This window comes from Phaethon aethereus, assembly GCF_964289735.1.
Source record: "Phaethon aethereus genome assembly, chromosome: 15".
NCBI classification, from domain to species: Eukaryota; Metazoa; Chordata; class Aves; order Phaethontiformes; family Phaethontidae; genus Phaethon; species Phaethon aethereus.
Genome location: NC_138591.1, coordinates 14,281,203 through 14,303,526, shown reverse-complemented (window position 1 = coordinate 14,303,526; position 22,324 = coordinate 14,281,203).

Here is a 22,324-nt window from a genome sequence, read left to right as displayed (position 1 = left end):
GGATTAGCCTTCTATATGATCAGTGTGGGGAAAAGGGAGGAAGAAAGAACATTACTCATATCAAAATTCTCTCTCAGCATTTTGACAATAAGATGGCATTTACGAAGAACTTGGGTCATACAATACATATCTGTCTGTCATTAAAAGAACTACTTTCCAAGCAGTTTTATTAATCATAGAGCTTACTACAAAAAAGTGTCAGTGTGACCCCACCTATGACATTAATCCAACAAAGATATTCTTGATGGTTATCTTTATCTTGATATCTCCCACTAGAAGATGCCAATTTTGAATGAACATCCCAACCTATTTCAATAGAAATGATAGGACTGCTTTTTAGTTTTTTTTTTTTATGACCACGGTGCTGTTTTGTATAGGATTATGCTAACTGTTCATTTTAATGTCTGGAATAACTGGTGAATACTGATGAAGAAAAGCACTGGAGAAATGTGCAGTCACTGACTGTCTTGAACATTTTCCACAAATCCAATCTCTAGTCTCATGTAATTATCACAACAATTTATCATAGAAGTTATTAATTGAAAATGTTTGTCTTCAGTCAAAAGACGTTCTCAATCTTTGAAGCTCGGTGGTTTCATGTGGGGACTGTGCTAGAATTTTCCTCAGTCCTCCTTGCCCTGCAACTGCGTTTTTTAAAGTTCAGAAGTGACACTAAAATTGCCTATTCTTTTTGTGTTTTCATTTGAAGACAGAACTGAGGGAGCTATAGGGTAGCAGTAAGGGCTCTTGAAGTGTGTATGCCACTGTATTTAACTTCTTTATATTTAGCAGAGATGTGCATTCCTCAGCTTCTGAAATTAGAAGTTCAGCCCAATAGATCTTACTGATAGGCCCACAGCACCAAGATCTTAAGTGCTTGCTACAACTCGTCTTGCTCTTAGCAGGAATAATTTGCTTGGATAACTGTTTGGATTCCATGGAGACTGATGCTGGCTGGAAAGCAGAGGCAAAATGATGCTGCAAAAAGCCCTGCAGGATTGTTTATTCCCTTTTCAGACAGAATTGATAATTACTGCTCCTAGTGCTATCACACATCAGTCTCCTTTAAATTCATCCAATAAACCATGTTTTGCCTTTTTTTTTTTTTTTTTTTTTTTTGCTAATGAATGAACAAATATATTTTCTCTAGGTCATGGTTGTATTAATTCATGACATCTTGTCTATGCACTTCCTAAAACCATGGTTGAACTGATGGTGCACAGCACACAACAGGCTTAGACTTTTTAAGCACTTTCTGATAGAATTTGGGAGGTGGGCAAACTCAGACAATCAGGAGGAGATTATTGGTATGAAAATCCAGAGAGGCTGCAATGTCCTGCATAATAGTTACAGTAGCTCTTTGAAAAGGCAATAGCATGTAGCTGATGGCAAATAGATCCCTCAATCTATGATTTTTAAAATGCAATATGCAGCATAGAACAATATAAATCCAGGAAGACACAACTGACCTGCACTTTGTTGTCTTAACTCATGCAAAGACAGCAGTGTTACATCACATAAGGAGGAAAGTTTGGTTTAGTATTTTCTTTCCTGAAATCTCAGACCAAGAGCAAATATCCTTTAATGATAGTGGTCCATGTAATTTCATTATGTTCACTTAATAAAGAAATAAATAAGGTGAGGAAATATATCTGTATGCTTATTACAGTTTTATAAATGTATAGATTCCAGTAAAACTAGGTGTATGCTTTGATGATGTGTATGCTAAATTAAGTTAGACCTAAGCACTTGCTGCTCTGCTTTACTGAAGTGGATCCAATAGGTGCATCTTTTGAGAATATTAGTAGAAAGTGACTGTAAAGAAAGTAAGTGGCTAACAATTGAGGTATCATGGTAGAGAATTTATCCTTCTCTTATTTTTTGTTGAAGAAATTTCACTTTGTATGCAAAACAAAATATTAGGTCAGATGAAGAATAGCTCTGTAACTTAATGTTTGCAACATTCACCTAGAATACAGGAAACTGTTCAAATAAATGCTGTACCTGGAGCTTGCATGTTCCAGACATGAACTTACAGGTCTTTCCTGCCAAAAAATTCAAAAGGAACTACTTTCTTTTTTCTAGAGATTGGGGGACAAGCTAAATGCCTTTTTTAATGTGCCTTATATTAAGTAGGAGTTTTCTTTCCTGACATGCCCTATTAGATATGAAAGCAAAGATAAATGGTAATTAATCAGGTTATTCTAAGACTCTCTGTATAATGACAGACATATGCTATATTTATGCAAGTAAGAAATGAGCATCTGTGCTTACGGGAGTGGATTCTTGCCCTGAGAAGCTCAGGGGTGAACATGTCACTGTTGTGCCCCGAACAAAAACAGCATTCAGCATTTCCAGTAGCTTTTTGTACTATCCAAGAAAACATTCTCTTTTTATGTGTGTCTGAGAGAGAGACATGTGAGCCCATGTCACTGTGGTGGGAAGCTGGGAGCCCCATGAAAGTGTATTAGCAGAAGAGTGGAGCGAGCAAAGTGGCACAAAAGGGATGGGACTGTTGCAGCCATGGTGGCAGTAAGACTGAGGGAGAAGGATTTGTTTGTTTAGGCACAGTCTACGAATTTGCCTCTGCCACTTTAGTTTAAAGAAAATAAACTGTGCTTCTGCCCACAACTACATAATTACATTGTACTCTAATATCTCTCGACTTCAAAATGACAGCTAAAGCAGATTAAAGCTGTTTACAGCCTATGGGAAGTAGTATGGTGGCTGCTGGCAATATTTCTTTTTCGCTCAGTAACCAAAGTCCGGTCATAAATCTATATTCTTCTTCAAGGAGGAAGGCTGTGATTAAAGGATTCCTCCTACAGCTGTGGCTTGGTGATAAGAGCTTTATGTTCAGACCCTCCTAAGCGACAAAAAGAAAAAAAATCATTTTTCATTAAGTTAGCTACTCTAATTTGGGCCGGGGAGGGGGGAGAAGCAGACAAGTAGTTTGGTCAATGACTCACCGTAGATTTGGTAGAGAGCATTGTATACAGCACTTCTAAGCAGTGGCTGGGATTTGAGAGATAGACTACAGCCCTTGTACCACCTCATCTGTGTCCCTGCACAGCTATAGTTTTCTCTGCAAGATGGATATTGTGAATTTAAAGAAGTTTCTTTTCTGAATACTTGTTAGCTGTCCTACTCCTGTGCCAGAAATGCAGGCTTACCCGCCCGAAAAACTGCAGGCAGGAACCCGTGAATTGCCCTTCCAAAACAAACATCCACACAGAAAGAAAAGAAATCCTAAAGCTCAGTACTGCTGACGTGCTTTTGTCTTCAGCTAAGGCCTTCACAGAGTAGCTGCAGAGAGCAAAGCAAGGACTCCTGGGGAACCGAGAGGACTTTGAAGACAGATTTTATATGCTCAGAAGTTGTACAGTGCTGCCAGACATCATTCTATCAGGCAGAACTTAAAATGAAGGTTTTCGTGATACCTTTGCCACTGGAAAAATAACAAAACTGAACTAAAAGCACCAAAACAAAACCTAGTAACCCAGAACGCAGCAATTCTGATGCATATTGTGCAGGGTTTGAACGTTTCTGATGACAGAGCACAGCTTGATTATAGTAGGGAGGCTAATTAAGCTTTACACCAAAATCATTGTGGGAATAATATGATGCCTGGTACAAGAAAGAAACAGGAGCAAACTCTAATCCTTCAGCAACTCAAGACATGAGTTATCTCACTGAGGCATATGCCCCCAGTTCTGCTCTTTAATTCAGCAATGACAAAGGGTGCAGTCATAGATCCAATTACATGTTTTTATATTTTCTTAATTTTTAAATTAGAATATATTGGAATCTTTTGCTGGTATTGAGTTTACAATGTTCAGTGTTTAATTTGCATACTAGTGCTGTGCAAAATGGGATGAGGGCTAATCAAAGGGTTTTATCACTCTTTTTAATTATCTTCATTACATTGGAACAAGATGTAAATTTTAATTTCACCTTGTTAGCTAACGTTTTTCACCAAAAGTTTGGATTTGCAAATCATCTGTCATTTTTAATAGGAGCAGATGCTCGTGATTTTGAAGAACCTAAATGCCTCAAGTATGGTAGACATTATTAATTTGATTGATATACAATTTAATATAACTTAGCAATTATTAATGCCACTTAATAACAGTGTTGATATTCAGAAAGGTAGCCTATAAGCATGAACAACAATGCAAGAAAAGAGAGGTTTCCCCACCCACCCCACCCCAGATCTGTTTCTGAACAGATACTCCTTTTAAGCTCACTACTGTAAATGTTCTTTCCTCCTCTCCGTCAAATTTTTAGTCACAGCTACCACCTGGAAGGTTATTTTCTAGAGGCATATAGTTATCTCGCCTTCTGAGAGGCAAGCAGTAAGCTTACTCTTAGCCTGAAGACATTTACCAACAGTGTTTTATATGTTACATTTATCAACTCTTCCAATCGCAGTGAAGCCAACTGAAAAACATACCTGCTAATGGAAAAGAACTATTAAAGTACTGCTGTGCGTTCACCTTGCACTAAGCCAGCTGCATATAGCTGTACCATAAATCACAGCTAAATGATTACATTCCACCAGAATAACTGCCAAAAGAGTAAACTTCCAACCAACAGGGAGACTATGCTAACAGAATTAGAAGTCTGTTCCTTTGCAGAATAATGTTATTCAGGTGTATACCCTGGGTTCCTGTTAAACAATGGCAAAAGGCCTCTGATAATGCTCAAGTCTGGCTGACTTTCTTCTTCTGGGGTGGGTACGAGGTCACTATTCTCCAGCACTCCAGCTTCCTGCTGCCAGAGGCTGTGACTCCCAGGGCAAGGATGGGCCTGTGGGTGCTGGGCTTTGAAGCTGGGTCTAAACATGAATGGGAATGGGTGGTGGCTGCGGTTGGTGCACTAGGCTGAGGAGACTCTGCACAGCCACTTTGTTATGTAGCAGAGGGCTGGCAACTCTGGCATTAACTGTTTAAACCATCTCACTAAATCTGACAGAGCTTGTCCATCAGGAGACACAGTGCAGTGATCAGGCGCTCTCCACTGAGATTTAGAAGACTTTAATTTCCATCTCTGGTCCAAGCACCAGCTTCTGTGAGACATCAGGATTGCAAAGTTATGTCTTGAAGTAGGAAAGGAATAGCTGCATGATTTTCTTTCCCATGTTCCTCAGGAGGCAGATAGATGTCCTGCGCTCTCTGTCTGTCTGGGGAGCAAGCAGAAATGCTGAAGTCTCTCTTTAATTATAGTGAATCAAATCTTTGTGTGGCAAACCACCTGCCTAGTACTTTGATCTTTAGCAGCTGCAAAAAAAAGGAGGGTATCAATGTGTTAGCCATTGCTTTACACCTATAACCTCTCAGTAAGGTAATGTGGCTTGGACTGCATTATGCAGGCAGGGATGAGAAGAAATTAGGGGGATGGTGGGGAATGTATGACCGTTCCAGTGTGCTGGCAGCAGACCCTTGGGGATGTGCAGTGACAACAGGGAATGTGAAATGCAAATGGGCAGCTGTGGCCTTGGTGAAATTTCAGCACTGCCGAGTAAAGCTGGAGCAGCGCAGAGAAGAGCAAGTCACCACACTTGCGTTTTCTACCGGAGAAAGACGTCCATGAACCTGAAGTTGGAAGTAAGGAGGAGGACAGTTCCTGACATTAGAAAATCTGCAACCATTAACAGATGAAATAGTTTGCCAAATGAAACCACTGTTTTTTCTTCACAAAGGTGTTTCTTCATATCTGGAAAAAATATTTAATATTTGAAAACTGTAAATAATTGCTTAACAGCTGTCTGCTTAATACTTTGATGTATTTGATCTGATGCACACTCGGCTTGATCCAGGCGCTGGCAGATATTTTCTCTGTTTTGTTATTTTTCAGCCAAATTCAGGAGGATAGTTGCCTGCTCGTCAGAAGCTCATTTTTTTTGTGTAGAAAAACAAGCTGACTGCTGCTCTAGGATGTAGCCGCAGGTAGGACTAAAGGCTTCCTGATACATCAGGATTTGCGGATGCACAGAATCTGAGACAGGCTGCTGGAGGAAGTCAGTGGTCTCCACTTCCCTCCTCCCAAAAATATCTCAGAAAGCAGAATCTGTATATCCTGAGCACAGGGGAGAGGAGTAAGTCAAAGGATTTCAATGTGAAATAAGAAAGTTTAGTGGAGGTATGTGACTCTTTTGGGTTCAAGGAAACCAAATGCTTCTAGCAAGTCTTAAGGGAAAAATGCAATCTGTGGGTCCCAGGACACTGAATACTCAGAGCAAGTCCTGCTGCACCTCAGACTTTCTTTTGCTATTGCTTAGCAACCCCATCTATAGCTTTCCTTTGCAAGCAGTACAATTGAAATTTGTTGTAAATTTTTTTTTTTTGGTGTGCTGTTGTCCCTGTCACATTCAAGGAATGATTGGTGCACTGACCTAGCAATGTCAAAAAAGAGGAAATAATGGACTTGTTTAATAGATGTTGAAGCCCAAACGCAAATGTGGGATGGATAGATGAAATTTTGGTTTTTAAGTATGGACAGGTACCTTTTTGCATTATGCTTCAATATAGCATTTAAAGATAGTCATGAATAATAAGTAAGTAATTTTATGCTGAATTGACTGCAAAGCATAGAAATGCTCCCTCTCTCTCTCTCTTTTAGGTGTAAAAACTTCTCCCATTAAAGGCCATATATTCCTTTCATTCCTGAGATGCAGCTTCCATTGATGCCAGTTTATGGTCCTTAAACTTTGGCTGAAGATTAAAAAGGAAGGCATATGAGAGACCTTTATGGGTTTTTGTCTTCTAACAATTTGAATCAAATACCTTCCCATGAAGATGTGTTTTACATGTATTTTAAATTCCTTCTTTCACAGTAATGTCTCTTTTTCTAAGAAACTTGCATTTTGAAAATGTTGTGACATACCGCATTAATTGAATATACAGCCTCAGAAACTGGGAGCACCTTTTCAATTGCACTGAATGCAGCAAAGCAGACTGGAGGCTCACTGCATAATTTCCAACAAAAAGAGGAAAGGAAAAACATTTTTTCATTAAAAGCAAGATCAGTAAGACTAGAAAGCAGCAGTTTCACTGTCTTCTATCCATTAAATGAACTCTTGTCATTGCAATTCCGAGAGTACGTGAAAGAGAAATCTCAGTCTGACAGGCTATTCCAGTTTACAGTGATGTTCCTGGTTTCGCCTAATTATAGACCTTCTTGATAGTTATTATTTTGAGCATAACTACGACATGAAGATAGTCACATGACAATATAAACCTTCATTAAATGATTATATATCCATGTTCCACTTTCTAAATATTTCTCATTGTTTTTTCGTTCTGTGGCACCACAGCAATCTCTTTTTTTTTTTTTTTTTGTTGTAGCTGACCACCACAGATTACAGGCTATGTCCGCATCTGCCATTACCCTTTCCATGAAGGATATGCAGGAGGAGAATATATAGCTCAGTTACATCCCTAAGACTTTTCAGTCTCCCTGGGATAGACGCAGAGAACTCCATCACAAAAACACTTTCTAGGACTAAGTTAGGTTGTAGATGCTTCTCTCATGATGTTTCACATAAGAAGCTAAAGTTGGACTAACACGTCACTACCATCTAGTAGGGTGGTCCCACTTCTGTCCTCCTGACTTGCACTTCCACTGCTTCCCCTCTGCGGGCTCTGACCCATGTGCTGCCCCTCTCTGACCTCAGGGCTAACCCAGCCCCAAATGCACCCAGCCCCAGAAACAATGCAAAAAGTGTGGGGGGCTTCTACTGGTTTGGCAAGAGGAATCTGGTCACTGGTGGATCAGAGAAACATCAGTGCTGGTGAACTGAAGAGGGCTCCGCAGAGCCTGGAGGGGGAGATGGGAAGAGGAGCAGAGCCAGCAGGAAGCTGGTTGCAACTGTCACACTTGTCTCTGTAATGCTGGCAAGCAAAATTCTGAATTCTATGCTTCTTCAAAGAACATGAAAGACAAATGATATCTCAGCATGATAGTTATATTTTAAATGGTATTATCTAAATGAAAAATAATCTCCAGTCTGCAATGGCTTCGTATGAAGAGCTTCAATTTTTGGTATGAGTCTCTGGCAACGAATGAACTATTTAAAACCTTATTGACAGCATTTGCATAGACACGGTGGCTTGTGAGATTGCAGTTTGTCACTTGCTGTGTACATGGGGTTTTTTCTTTTAAATCTGTGACAAAGTAAAATTATGAAGTGTTAAGTTTCCAAAGCTTTTATTAATGATGGGTTGTGCAAAATCATCTTTGTACAGAAGGCTCTCCTTAAATAATGAGAAGGCAGAAAACTAAAAGAATTTTTAGGTTACTTCCTCCAGTTCCATCACTCACTTAAATCTAAACAGCCCGGACCCCTCTAATATGTCAGTAAAATTCTGCTGCATGAAATGTAATGATTATACATAATGAAGCCCCCATTTTCCCACCTCAATGCAGAAGTATTTGATTCCTTTACACTGATGTTCCTCAGCTGCTAGAAAAGGAACAAAAACGTATCTCTTTTAATTGTTTCATGCACTTCCTAAACGCTATTTCTTTTCACCTCACTTTTGTGGTGAAGCAACATCAGCAACAGCAGTTTTTTAGCAGATGGATCAGGGATCTTTCATCAGGGAAGCTTAAGAAATGAGAAAAGGAAAATAACTATGACAAAATAAATCAAAGTTTGTCTCATCAGAACAGCTTTTCTTGGAAAAAGGCCACATTCTTCTTCTGCACTGTCAGAGGCTAACATCTGAAAACATGGGGTGATGAACTCCAATCAAAAAGCTGCTGTTTGCACTAGTGCGGACTTTAGGCACAGGAGCACTGGGACATACTTCGTATTGATGGTTCTCATTTGAGTACTCTGCTTATAAAATGCTTTATGATCACAAAAGGAAAGGTGTTATGCAAGTACAAATTATTATCACTTCTTTTTCCTGGAATCTATAGCTGTGTTAGTTCTAATTTTATAATCCTCATGAAAAGAACCTTCCCCTGTTAGTCAGTGAAATAACTGCTGACTTAAGACAGGCATGGCAGGGCTTGTGCATTTGAAGTACCCATCCTTTGCACAGATTGCTTCACTTGACGTGAAGTTGTGTGCAAGAGGGTGGATGACTTTTTCAACATCTATTAAAATTATTTGAAATGAAATACAATCTCTGGTGTTTAACAATATAAAATCATAGCCTAATTATTGATAATTCTCTTTTATATTGATGATACTATTTTAATAATGAACTCATTTAGTATTATATGGATGTTCTAAGTAGTATTTCCTCTGTAATTTATTGTTCATTAATGTATCATTATTAGAAAGTATTTCCCTCTAATGTTTTAGTGTTGCTATAAAGCTGAGGATATGGATAGAGTTGAGATAAGAATTTACCTCTGCAAGTAGCTAAAGACAGAGTGAAGGTTATTTTCATATTTCAGGTCTTACTTATTTTGCAATTTGAAAGGAGATAAATGAAGAGCAAAATCTAATACTTCTCATATGTGCCTGACACTCCTGGTAGAGACACAAAATGAGCAAACCTCATATTGACCCTGGAATGAATCAGCACTGCAGAACTACATACAAAGTAGTACAGCAATTAAATTTGCATTACAGTTGCTATACAATAGCTCCTAATGTCAAAGAAAGTTATTGAATTTAAAATTGTGTTTATTTCCTCAGAAGTTTAACGCAATATAATCCTATATTTTGAGGAAGTGATTTGGTTAATTTAACTCATGTTGATGTCTTCTTCCTTTCAATGGCACCCACTTTATCATCTTTGAGAGGGACTAAAAGGAAGTCTTCATTTAATTCTCAGTTCTCTTGTGGCAATGTGCATGTTGCAGCAGACTACAATAGTCCCATGTTTTGGAAGATTAACTGAAATACAGAAATGAGTATTACTTTTTCCTGTATTCAACTTGTTCTGATATTGTTACAGTTTTTCAAGCCAAATCCCCTGTTGTTAAGCCCTGGGTGAATGGCTGTGTAAGAGGAAGTTAAACCCTTCCACCTTTAATGGTATTATTTAAAACAGGTTTTAAATCTTTCTAGCTATCTGTATTGCCCTTTTCGCTAAGTGAGGAAATCCCTGTGATTTTCTATCATGAAAACAATGCCACTGTCCAGAGCATCTGAGTCTTTGCGGGTCAGCAAGAGCTGGGAACACACGGTTGCTGGAGGGATCAGTGTGTTTTATAGGAGCTGTGAAAGTGCTGAGGATGGTTTGAGTACAAAGCAGCAACACTTAATGGCAGCTGTGGGAGCCAACAGCAACCACATGTGCTCCCCACTGCAAACAAGGGTGCCGTGAAACCTGATGCATAAGTGTGTGATAATAGCGTGCAATACAAATACATCATTAATATCCCTATGAATCATTCATGCATATCTTTTTAAGTAGTACCAGGAGTACTCTGAGTCTGTAAAGTTCAAGGGGACGCATCTTATCTTGCCCAGGTCAGAACCTGGTATAATGGCTGCTCTTGATACTGGAATGGATGTCTGTATAGTTTAGCATTAGGAATCTTTTCCTTAAAACTCTTGATATATTATTTATTATTTTCTGGGTATTTCTGTGACAGTAGTAGGTGTCATCTTAAGCTGCTGTCACTACAAAAGTGATGGTATTAGCTAAATATATTAGGCTGCTGCCATCTCTGTAGCACTCCTAAAGCCTGTTAGTCAGCTAGGGCTTCACTGTGTACCTTCCACAGCCATACCTTGAAGCAGTGGATATTTAGCGTCACACTGTATAGGAAGAACCCTCAAGCTGCTTTTTGACCCCAGTGGATTTCTGGAAGTTATCCATGCTCTTGTGCCTTCAGATTATCTGGATGTCATAGCTAAGATGCAGTCTTAATAATATGACTTGTGAGAGCTTTGTCAAGATCTAACCATGTATTTGTAAGTTTGCTACAGTTCAAACACAGGAAGACACATAGACCTTACAATATATTTCCTACAGAGAAGAGTTTCACGTCTTACTATAAATGACTTACCAAATGACTATGTATCATTTATATCTGTGTGGAGTTTAGTATGAATGGTTTGTTAGACACTTACACTTTGTCAACAAACTCTACAAATGCATTTACTCTAAGTGTTGAACATTTCATTATAAATGGCTTACAGAACATATCTATAACCTTGATAACTCCATTCACTTTGTTAGTAATGGCTCCTTGAACACTTAAAGCATAACAATAGCCAAAATGTATATAAATATTTCATCACAAATCTATTGTTACTTATTTATAACATGCTCACCAAAAGCATTACAGAATATTTATTAAACATTTATAGATTATTTTTGCTACAACTAGTATGTGATATAAATGCATTATTCATCTCATAGTAAATCACTGTTGGGCATCCCTTAAAAATAAAGTGGTACCAAGAGGATTTTGGGTCTGTAGAATTTGAAGAGATTCATTTTAATCATGTGTAATTCAGATTCTGCTTTGTATTTATTTTTGTTGAATTAAATGAAAGAGGAAATAAGTAAGCAGAAAACTAACTCTCATTAACCAAAGACAGAATGAGGAAATCGTTTTCTTGAAACCCCTGGCCATTTAGCATGCTCTGTCTTTAATATCTGCCAGCGATTGCACACGCAAACTTATGAAACTGTAAACAACGCTTCTTTTCTCACAGCTATTCCAGTGGGTTAGATGGTATGTTTTCTGGAAGTAATAATTTGGAATGAAGGCTGTTCTCTCTAGCCATAATTTTTATTTGATCTGAATGACTTTTCTGGCAATTTCCAGTACCGCAACCTCATTCACTTACTTACTGGAATAGTGGGCAAAGCGCACAGACTCGTGGTGTGCATGTGAGCATGTGTGGCTGTGCGTATTCAGGCAGACCAAACGCATTTGGATACATGGTTGAGGTTTTTTTAATGCTTTATCTGATGCCTACAGTATACAGACAGGAATCAGGACGCTTTTTAAAGTCACATATAGTAAAGAAATTGCTCCTATCTTACAGAGAGGACAATCTAGGATTCTGATCCAGAAGGCATTTATACAATGGTTTGATTATACACATGAATAGTTCCTTTTCCTGGTGTAAAGTTACTTGAATGTTTAAGTAAGTGCAAGAACCCATCTCAGGTTGGTGACAAGGTGCTCTCAACATTTATCTAGCTGCTGTTCTCTGACATAGTTTCCTTTAGCACTTTGCTGTTGAGTAACTGTAAATAAATGGAGTAATTTAAACTCTTACCTAGCGTTCAGGAGAGCTGGATTCCCCCAAAACAAGCACATCTTTTTATTGAAATGACTATGGATATATGAAAGGCACACAGTTTTAAACCTGTTAAATTACTCCTTTTTTTGTATGCGTCTATCCATCTATTCTCAAGTAACATTTCCTCATTAAATGTGGCTTTGTATTACTAGTTATTTCTCCTCTTTTGTTCTAAATGATAACCTATTTAATTAATTTTGCTCTAATATAAAGGGAGGATATAGCTCAGTGTTTCCACAAATGGGGGTGTGTCAGTAAAGAATCAGGATAATCTCTCAAACTCATTTTCTCCTGGCCTTGTGATGTTTGCAGAACATTTGATTTGTTGCTAATATACTTGGGTACAATACTGCTTGTTTCTTTAGCAGAAGATGTTAAGAATATTTATGAAGTGGTACAAGTATCTATTTTCATTTGGTACTTATAGTCTCCATTTCAAACTCATATAAATATCTTGCAGTCTTGTCATCTCACTGTCATACCCGTGCAGCATTGAAACCCAAGAGAAAGAAATGGGGAAGATGGAGAGAAGAGCACAGGGTATCTTGACCAAAGGAAATGCATAGTAGTGCATAATAGAAGCCAGCCTCTTTGACGAATGTATGAGTGCCTTATGCGTTTATTTTCTCAAAAATGTGTATTTTGCAGGTATGGAGTTATTTTGTATTCTTGCCTTGATGACATATGTGGAACAAAGACCACGTAAGTGGAAAGGAAAAAAAAAATACTTTCACTGAGGAGGGAAGTTCAATAAACACATGGTTGCACAATTTATGACTTCTCTGCTGCAGAAGCTGCAGAAATTCTATGGATGTGCAGGTCGATGCAGGGCAAAAAGTGCAGTGCCCCTTTTGGGGCTGAGAGCATTGCTGCTTTCTGTCAGTGCAAGGACAGATACAGTGTAATTTCTGGAGGAAAAGCCGCTTCTCCATTCCCTTCTTCACTTACTGCTGGATTCAGGGGATCTTGGGAAGGGGGGGAGATGCGACTGGACTTTACAGCTCCTTTGTCACTGTACTTTATTGTTTTGAAGCTGTTTTGGTTTGGATGTGATATTTGTTCAGCAATTCTTCTCACATACTGTTCTCTTAAGCATGTAAGAGGCAGCCCTTTGTAAGAAATTTATAATTTGGCTTTCAGTATTTCCAGTGTCTGTTTAAATATTTGTATTTTGGATGTGAAAATTCAAGAGGAATCTAATGACATAGCCTGGCACAATTTGTTGCAAAAATATATTGGTGCAGCGGCCACTTTTAACAGGTGTTGTTTCTTAAAAAATCAGTGAGCACTGTTAGATATTTTTGTCATTTTCAAATGCTCATTAGTGTCATCCTCAGGGGTCTAAGATGGTCATTATTAAAGAATGAGTTCCCAAGAGAAAAAGTCTCTGCCAACAGAAGCCAACAAGTGACAGAAGTTCAGTAGTTGCTAGGTGAGTCACTTATTGAGGTGGTGCATGGATAAATTAGCTTTCAAAGTCTTAAGCTGAACATGTAACGAACACAGATATCATGTGGCATATTCTCCAGAGGTTAAATTTAGGTTCCACAGCTCACACTGCCAATTTTAAAAGGAGGGAAATGTCAGCTAGCACAGAGTGGAGGCTGAGGGGGTTTGTTGCTTGTGCAAATTTCACTGACATTGACATTAACTGACTCTGGAAGATAAACTATGGATCTGCTTCAGCTGTCCATGATTTCATCTGTATTGCTTGTTAGTTCTCCAGTTTGTTCCAGCACAATACCAATTTGCTCCAGTTGACTTGACAAGCTTATGTTTTGTGCCTCTTATTTGTCTGGAGGTAATTTATAATCCCAGCTACATCCCCTGTGTGATTGCACAAACAGACAGGTATTATTTGTGCTGTTTGCCAACACTGAGAAGTTACATAATACTGAAGCAGTAAGTACATAAACATGGATTTTAGCAATGTGAAATTTAGGAGCGAGTGTCTGTAGTACCAACAAAAATGTTAAGCTTCAGAATAGTCACAGATATTGTATTGCTTTTCAAAATCAACACACAAAGATGAAATTGAAAAAAACCCACTTCTTTTCCACTTAAAATCTTGCTCTTTTTACCTAAACAGAACATATCTCTCAGTTTTGTTTTGATAGAAGATTCCTTGGAAAATAGGAACTTCTTTGTAGACTACACAAAGACATTTTCCTATAAAGGTGACAAGTAAATCTCTTAATGCTGTTTTGAACTCACCCACTACTTGACCCCCTCCTTTTCTGTTTTGGGCTTTGTCGAGCTCCTAGCTTAGTCAGTGGGAGATGTCACATCTACTTAATTAGGAATTGGACCATGCCTTGCCACCCCCACCAATTGCTGTTTTAATTGAAAGCATCCCTAGAGCTGCTTCCCATCAATGGTGTTCATTTCTTTGGTATTCTCAGGAACAAATCATTCTAGTTGTTTAATTAAAGCAATATTAAAATAAAAAATCCTCTAGGAGTGTTTTGGGGCACCTTGTGATGAGCCCTGTGCAAGCATTCAGCAGTGAACACCGGGTGAAAGACTTGCAGTCCTCTTTGCGGCACTCTCACCAAGCCAGCCCATGTAGGTCACTGCTGCCTGCTCTGCCAGGGGCACCATCCCAGAAATGGGATGGCAGGCATGTCCCAGGGCCTCCAATGCTGGCATCAGCTAGCTCCGTTGCATTTATATTGAGATGTATGTACATTTTCTGTAGTCTTCCATGCTTTTTAACTCTTGCTTTGGCTTTACTTCACGGTATCTTAAAAGATACTGTCTCGAGCACAAAGCCTCCGTGACGTTTGGATGAGGCAGTATGCTTCCACATTCCCCGTATCCAGGCTTGTGTTTTGCCTGGCACACAATAAAGCATCAGTGGCATTCAAGTAAGTGAGGAGGGATACAGACATATTAAAATCCAACAACCTTGTATGACAGCTTTCTGGATACAGCTGCCTCTTCCCCTCAGTCTGAACCACACCAAAAGCAATTTTAATGTGGCTTTTCATTCTCTTAGGTAATCGTAGACCCACGGCTGCCTGTAACCCAGCAAGTAGCAAAGGAGTGAAACCTATTCCAGTATCCATAGAGGTCACCTTTTTGATAAAAGCACAAAACAGCTAATTAAATTAACGTAATAATTGTACCTTGCCAATTACCTATTTCCTACCTGTACTGTGGTCTTAATGAACTCAGCTAATGAAGTGTAATGTAATTAATACCTGGGGAGGGAGGGGGACGTATAAAAGAAACAGTAGTTTTCATATATGCCAGCCCCTAATATATTGTATAATGGCAGGGGTGGGGGGGGAAGTTAAAGACTGTTGGAAGGAAAACATTTAATGAGGAAGGAAGGTTTCAGGCTTGAGTCCTGCTGAGGTCCTGCCTGGAATTCTGCACCTGAAAAATATCCCTGTCATTACAGATATACTTGAAAAATTCTTATTAATTTTTTTCTGAGACCATCCTTATAAAACCTGTGAAGGAGAATGAGAATTTAAATGAAACTGCAGTTCTAAGGTGTCACTGAGTAGTACATTGTCATAATGTGTATCCTGCAAAAGCCTGATCCAAGTACCTATGTATTACAAAGGCCTTTTGGTTTGGGTCTAATTTTGCCTTTGGGTTTGTGGCATATTTGGATACAACCTGGCCAGCAAAACCCGGCTCCCCATGGGCAGTGGTGAAGTGTGTGACATGTCCTCCGATTCCCACCAGATGAAGAGCGGGTCGGGTGGTTCTTGGCAGATAATGGAGTTGCATCATGATCCGGTGGGAGGGAGTGACACAGGCTACTGAACCTAGTGATGGAGCTTTTCTGTTGGAGACTGCTCTAGTAAAGTACTAAAAAGCATAGTGAGAAAGTAAAGTAAAACTGAAAATCCTGCTGTGAAAATTCTGGATTGTTTTCTCTGAATTAAGTTATACTTAAGCTATTAGGGAGACAGTGCAGGAGACCTATTAACTGTCCCATTTCAGAGCTGCTGGAAAGCAATTCACATTTCTACCGTAGTATCTTAAAATCCAGCACTAGTTTTAATTATTAATAGGCTTTGTGCTATGATTATTTGCTTGCACATGTACATTAATCATTACATGGGTTTGCTAACTTTTTCATTCAAAAATAAATAAATAAACCGTGACAAGATGCTCAGAGACCTCAAGAGAGTATGTTCCCCTCTGATGGGCAAGCAACATCTGTGGACATTTTGCTGGCTTAACAGTGTGTCTGTTACTAGCACTCACCTAATGATTAATTAGCCTTCTCTGTAAGGAATGGGGTCTCTTCGTTATGCATATTGTCACCAAGAGTTTCACCTCTTTGCTGTTACACGTATGCTAGAGACTTAATAAGAGGAATTCCAGTAGTCTAGAAATGAGTTAAGATTGTTTTTGTGAGCAGAATTAAAGTTCAGCTCTAAATATTTAAGAAAATCTCCAAGGATTTTAATCAATATAGGTCCGTGTGGTATTACAGAAAAATTGTTTTGTATGAATGAAAATACTGTAGAATGCTAATTTTATCTAAAATTAATTGGCTGGAAATACATTCTATTAGATCAAAGACAGAAGTGGAAATTATTTTAACAGAAATCTTATTTTATCTATCTGTAACAGGTACTATCTGCAAATGTCTTTTAAAGACAATTTCATTTATAACATGTTAAGAGTTCTGCTTGGAAAAGCCTACATATAGCCTTCTGTTTCATAAAGTGTTCAGATGTGGAGTATGGGGTCTTTAATGTGTTGAAGGAAAAGGTCAAACTGATATTCTAGGACTTAAATAAAAACAATTTATCATCTGCATGGAGGTAAGTTAAAGATTTGTTCTTGTGGGTGAATACATCCAAATCTGGCATATTTCTTCTGAAAACATATACTTGGTTAACCCTCACCTCAATTTAAAATCTGTAACTTTTAGCAGATGACTCTCATCACATATGTCTCATGAGCTCGGTTAAGACTGATTGTTCACATCTGATGACGTGTCCACAGCACTATTCCTCCACCTCAGGTGGGTGAGAAGCAGATATAATTCTTGGCTGTAGATTGGCAAGAGAATTGCCAACTAACTTTAACTGATGGTAGCAGCTCAGTTCCCTCAGGTTATAGCAAGTAATGATTACAGCAATCATAGCTGTTTCTCACTCTTCCATCCCACATAAGATGGTCTGCTGCCATCTCCTCTGAGAAACAGTAGGTAGTTGTCAATAGTTCTGTGTTTCTCTTTGAAATACTCTGTGCTCTGATAGGCTATTGTTTGTCATCTTAACTTCTCCCTTTCCTCTCACCCTAGAGGGAGTGGAAGTGAACATCTCCTGTTTACAAGCAACAACAGCTGCAGGAAGAAAAAAGATACATCTAAGGTAGGTCTGGGGTTTTGGGGGATTTTTTTGTTGTTGTTTTTAGATGATGGAAGGAAAAATTTCCTTTGAACAGCTAGCGGAAAGCTGAAAGGCTCCTTATATAACTCATCTCTCTATATATACATTATTCCCCAGCCAGGTTCATTGCTATTGACCATGTTCTGGTTGCTTGTTGTAGTTGCCTCCTATTCCATCGTTCCCTTTTATGCCTGTTACCATTGCATCAGCCAAGCAAGATAATGACAGGTTTCTGTCCCTGTGTCTGTAGCTAGGGAACAGAGTCACAGATGGCTGAATGACCTGCTTGGGTGTCACTGTAAGGAAACAGTGAACCCAGTGCAGAGGTGTGATTTGAGTCAAAAGACAAAACTTACCTACGTGGTCTTTTTGTTTATCCCCATAAATATCTCAGCTTCCTCTAGAAAATAGAAAAAGAACCACATAGGCTCTGTAAGAGCTTCCCCACAGCCTGCTAAACCTGGCCATGAAATGATCTTCTCCTTGGATGAAGACTAAAGAGGAGACTCAGACATCCTCTTGACTTTATTCCTACTGGTGGCACTGTCATTCTTGCCTTACCCAGATTCACAGTAGGGAGTTGTGCTGGAGGTCTGAGCCTAGAAGAGGACCTAGACTTGTAGGGGAGGCTGAAGCGGTTACACAATAGATGCATGCAAGTTGTGTTTTACTTTTCTAATTTAACATGCTTAGTTTGTCGTAATGTTTGAAAAAATAGTAAAGTTATTCTTTGCTAGAAAATTAATATGTTCAAGAATTTTCGTGGCAAATAAATTTCAGCCTTGGAATGGGTTTGTTTGTAGGAGATATTTGTGTTGTTGTGGTTTTTTTTTCCCCAGATATCCAATAAGGAACAAGAAAAATGCCATGTGACTTGTATGTCTAATTAAAACTATTCAGCACAGCTTGAATTTACAATTTTGATTTCTTGCAGTAATCTGCTTGTGAACAATCTAGAGGCAAGGAGTTATTCATGGAAACTGTTGAGTAAATAATTTTTTGATAATGAAAACATTCAAAAAAGTCAAGATAGTTAATTAGTGAGCAGAAGAAATTAAATTAATTGAATGAATAATTCATAATGAATTATTCGCCCAGCTCTATTTTACATAGTGTGGAAGGTCTGAAGAAAAGCCAATGTTTGAATTAACTCCAAACAGAAAACCACATCTCTATTTCTGCTGTGTTGAGGTTATTTATTGATGTGTAAAAACAAGCTGGGTGAGCCAGTCTATTTAATCATCTTACTCTTTTTTGCTCTGTAACGTGAGTCATGCTGGATTTGAGACCGTAGATGCTTTGCTTGCAAATGTGCATTAGGGAATATGTGTTACAGAGCTCTTTGTTTTTTAAAATACATTTAAATAGTGTGAGAGAAGCATGATCAGGGATTAAAATGCTCTGTAAAAGCTATAAATTAGGTATATGCCACAGAACTAATATTTGCAGTTGACATAGGTCAAAGCCTTGGCAAAATACTTCGGGTTAATTTTATCTCACTGCTGAATAGAACCGTATCCAAAAGATAGCTTGTTGAAGCTGTATGTATTTTCTTGGGGTTGAAGAGGAGGCTGCTGCTGCTTTTTCTTTTATTTCCTTTTTTTTTTTTTTTTTTTTTTAGATTTCTTAGTTTGTTGCTTTTCCTTTGGGGGAAAAAATTCTAACGGCAATTAAATTCTGAAATATTGGAAACCCCAAGTAGTGCTGAAGGGGTTGAACGTGGTTCTGCCCTGAGACACGGTGGGCAATGAGTGACCAGAGCTCACCTCTGTCCTTTTACCCTTGTTTTCCTCCCACAGTGCTATGGAGGAGAATAAAACCTCTTCTAACAATGGTGTTACACGACTGCATGAAAAGAGAAAGAGCTTGCAAAGTGATTTCTATTCCTTGTACAACCATAATAAGAAAACCAAACCCATACAGTGTGTGTATGTGGAGAAGTGAATAAAATAATTAGACAGGAAGCTACATCTACTCTGAGTTGTAACTTCCGGTCTCAAGGAAACCCAACTTGTGGTGGAATTGCATCTCGGGAGTGTCACTGCTTCATGCAGCAGTGATTTTCCTCCTCCGAGATGGGTCTGATGCAAGATTATCCTAGTGAAGCTAGTACTTCTATTATCTCTGTGGAGGAATAGGTATAGATTAAGTGATCTGCTGGCCCATGTTATCTGCAGCAGGAGTGGAAGTGACTTAGGCTTTTTGATTGAAACTATGGCAGTGCAGGTAGAGATAAGATAATTACAAAGCTGAGTAATACTATCCAGCACTACCCAATATTGTCAGATAGTCCTTTTTTATTCAATTTTCTCTATAAACTGAGAAATGCTAAATTACAGATGTAAATCCCTAGAGAAACAATACGTATAGATATTGATAATATATGCATAGACATAAGGAAAGGAAGAGATTGCAAATTTAGTCAAATATACACTTAACATTATTTTCTTGGGTACTTGAAAATGTTGGAGGGATCTGAATAGCCCTAGAAATCACCACTGTGTTATAACAGATGGGCATTTCCAAAAATGGCTTTCTGTTTGGGATTAAGATAATAAAAGGTAGTTCCTGTTTTACCCAGAGTGGCTCACTTAAGCCACAGCGTGAACAGATACTATGCTGGAATTACATCTGCCATTTTTCTGCTTTTCTCCAATTCACGTGAATCTGGTTAATCCAATGTTGGGCTTCTGTTAAGGAGCACTGCTGGGCTAAATTATGGGCTAGTTTCTGTGATATTAGTAAATTTTATCCTGATTGTGAAGTGCTGAGAAAGTCTAACTAAGCTAAAGGTAACTGAAGCGCTGAGTCAGAAAATCTAGGCCAGTAATGACTAAAATCAGACCACAAAATGATCCTTACTTACGTTTTATTTCTATATACTTCCAAAGGCAGCTCCCGATTGCCAACATACTTAAGCTCTTGAAACCCTTTCCTAAAGCTTATTCAGTACAAGAGTCAGGTAGCAGGTGGGTTGTGTTATCCATTTACTTCAGGTCATCTCCACATTGGCAGATACAGAGTATGAACTGATTGGATGAGAAACACATGCTCTGACTGCAGGTGGTTGGAAGGGATGTGGAAAGAATGAAAAATATAATTGTAAGTGGTTGTGTTAGAGAGACAAAGCAGGCTAGAATTTAAAAGAAGAGGTTGCTGTGCATCAGTGAACAGCCATTTAGATTTGACTGCAGTAGTACAGAGTTTGTCGTGGTGGTTTAGTTAACATGTTCGGTTTTGGTGAAAGAGAAAGTGTCTTTGATCACTCCACGGAGAGAAGAGTTTATATTTGGAATTGTGCAGGTAGCTAATTCTATAAGGTCATGCAGTTCAGTGCCCCCCTTCACTGAAAAGTTGCTGAGTGGAGCAAAGTCAGAAAACCTGTGGAACTAGAAGGAGAAAAATTATTAAGCTGTTCCAAAGAATACCATCTATTTGCTTTATGTTCAGAATTGTGGATTCTGCCATCCTATTTTACATGATCGTTGCATAAGATGTCATTGATAGCTCAATGGAGAGAAGAATATGCTAAATTGCTTTAGACAGCACAAGACTCATCAAGGTGAAGATTTCACAGCCCTTTTCAAACTGTGGCAAGACTGAGATCTTGTATTACAACATTTTAAAGAAGAATGTTGTCTTTGTCACTTTTTAAATGACTCGTGCACTGATGCAGAAGTCAGAAGGAGGAGCCCTACAGATGGATTTGTCTAGTTCCTATCAGACATGGCTGGAGTGATTCTGCCGACTGTCCATTGGCTGGTAGCATGCTCTTCACTTCCCAACACTGGCCAGCCCTGGCCTCTCTGCAAACATCAGTTGCATCACTTATTAACAGTTGTCATTGACATTTTTAATAGTGTGGAGACCTGGCCTACTCCACACTGAAAACGCATCCCTTTACTTTTGCAAGCCAACAAACAGCTGTCAGATGGTGACAACCATAGGTTGTTGCCAGTTTAACCAATTACTGGTCTGTAAATAAATATTTCGGAATGCTCACCATGTAGTTGAGTGAGATCCCATTGAGAGATAGAAGTTGTCAAGATGGGGGAAGGGGTCACTGGAGGGGAGCTTCAGCAGTCACCTCCCTTTTACACTGGGTAAGAGAGACATCATCTCTTTCTGAAGACTGAAATCTCTCTCAGTTATATAGCCTTCTCCAGTAGTTATACACCTGCCACTCCTTCTTGTTTACTACTGCTAGTTTTTATGTGCTCATTTCAGTAATGCCTCCCTGTCCAAACATGCCCCCCTCTTGTAGTGCAGAGCCACAGAGATGCAGAATTCGGATTTTGTTACATGCTGAAGCCTGAATTTATGATAGACAGGAAAATAGACAATGGGCTTGCAAAAAACCTCTGCCTGCTGATGCCCATCCTCTCCAATTTTCTGGACTCTGTAAATGCTAAGTATTCATACAGAAGGAAGGTCGTCAGCGCTGTGACATAAAGTGATAGGGTATTTTGGAGCCATCCTTCTCAGAATGATGGACCGAGTCTGTTTGTCATGAAATCTTGCATCACTGCTTCTCAGGGGATGATCTTGGACATGTTCCAGGATCAGGCTGTAGATGCAAGTGTTGTGATGGTCACTAGGGCCATTCACAAGGGGGAGGATGGCATGCGAGCTTAGATATCCCACAATGATTAGTCTTCAGCCATGCCTGCAAAGAAAATTGGCTGCATGCTCAGCGTGCTATTAGCAATCTTATTATTAGGATAACTGA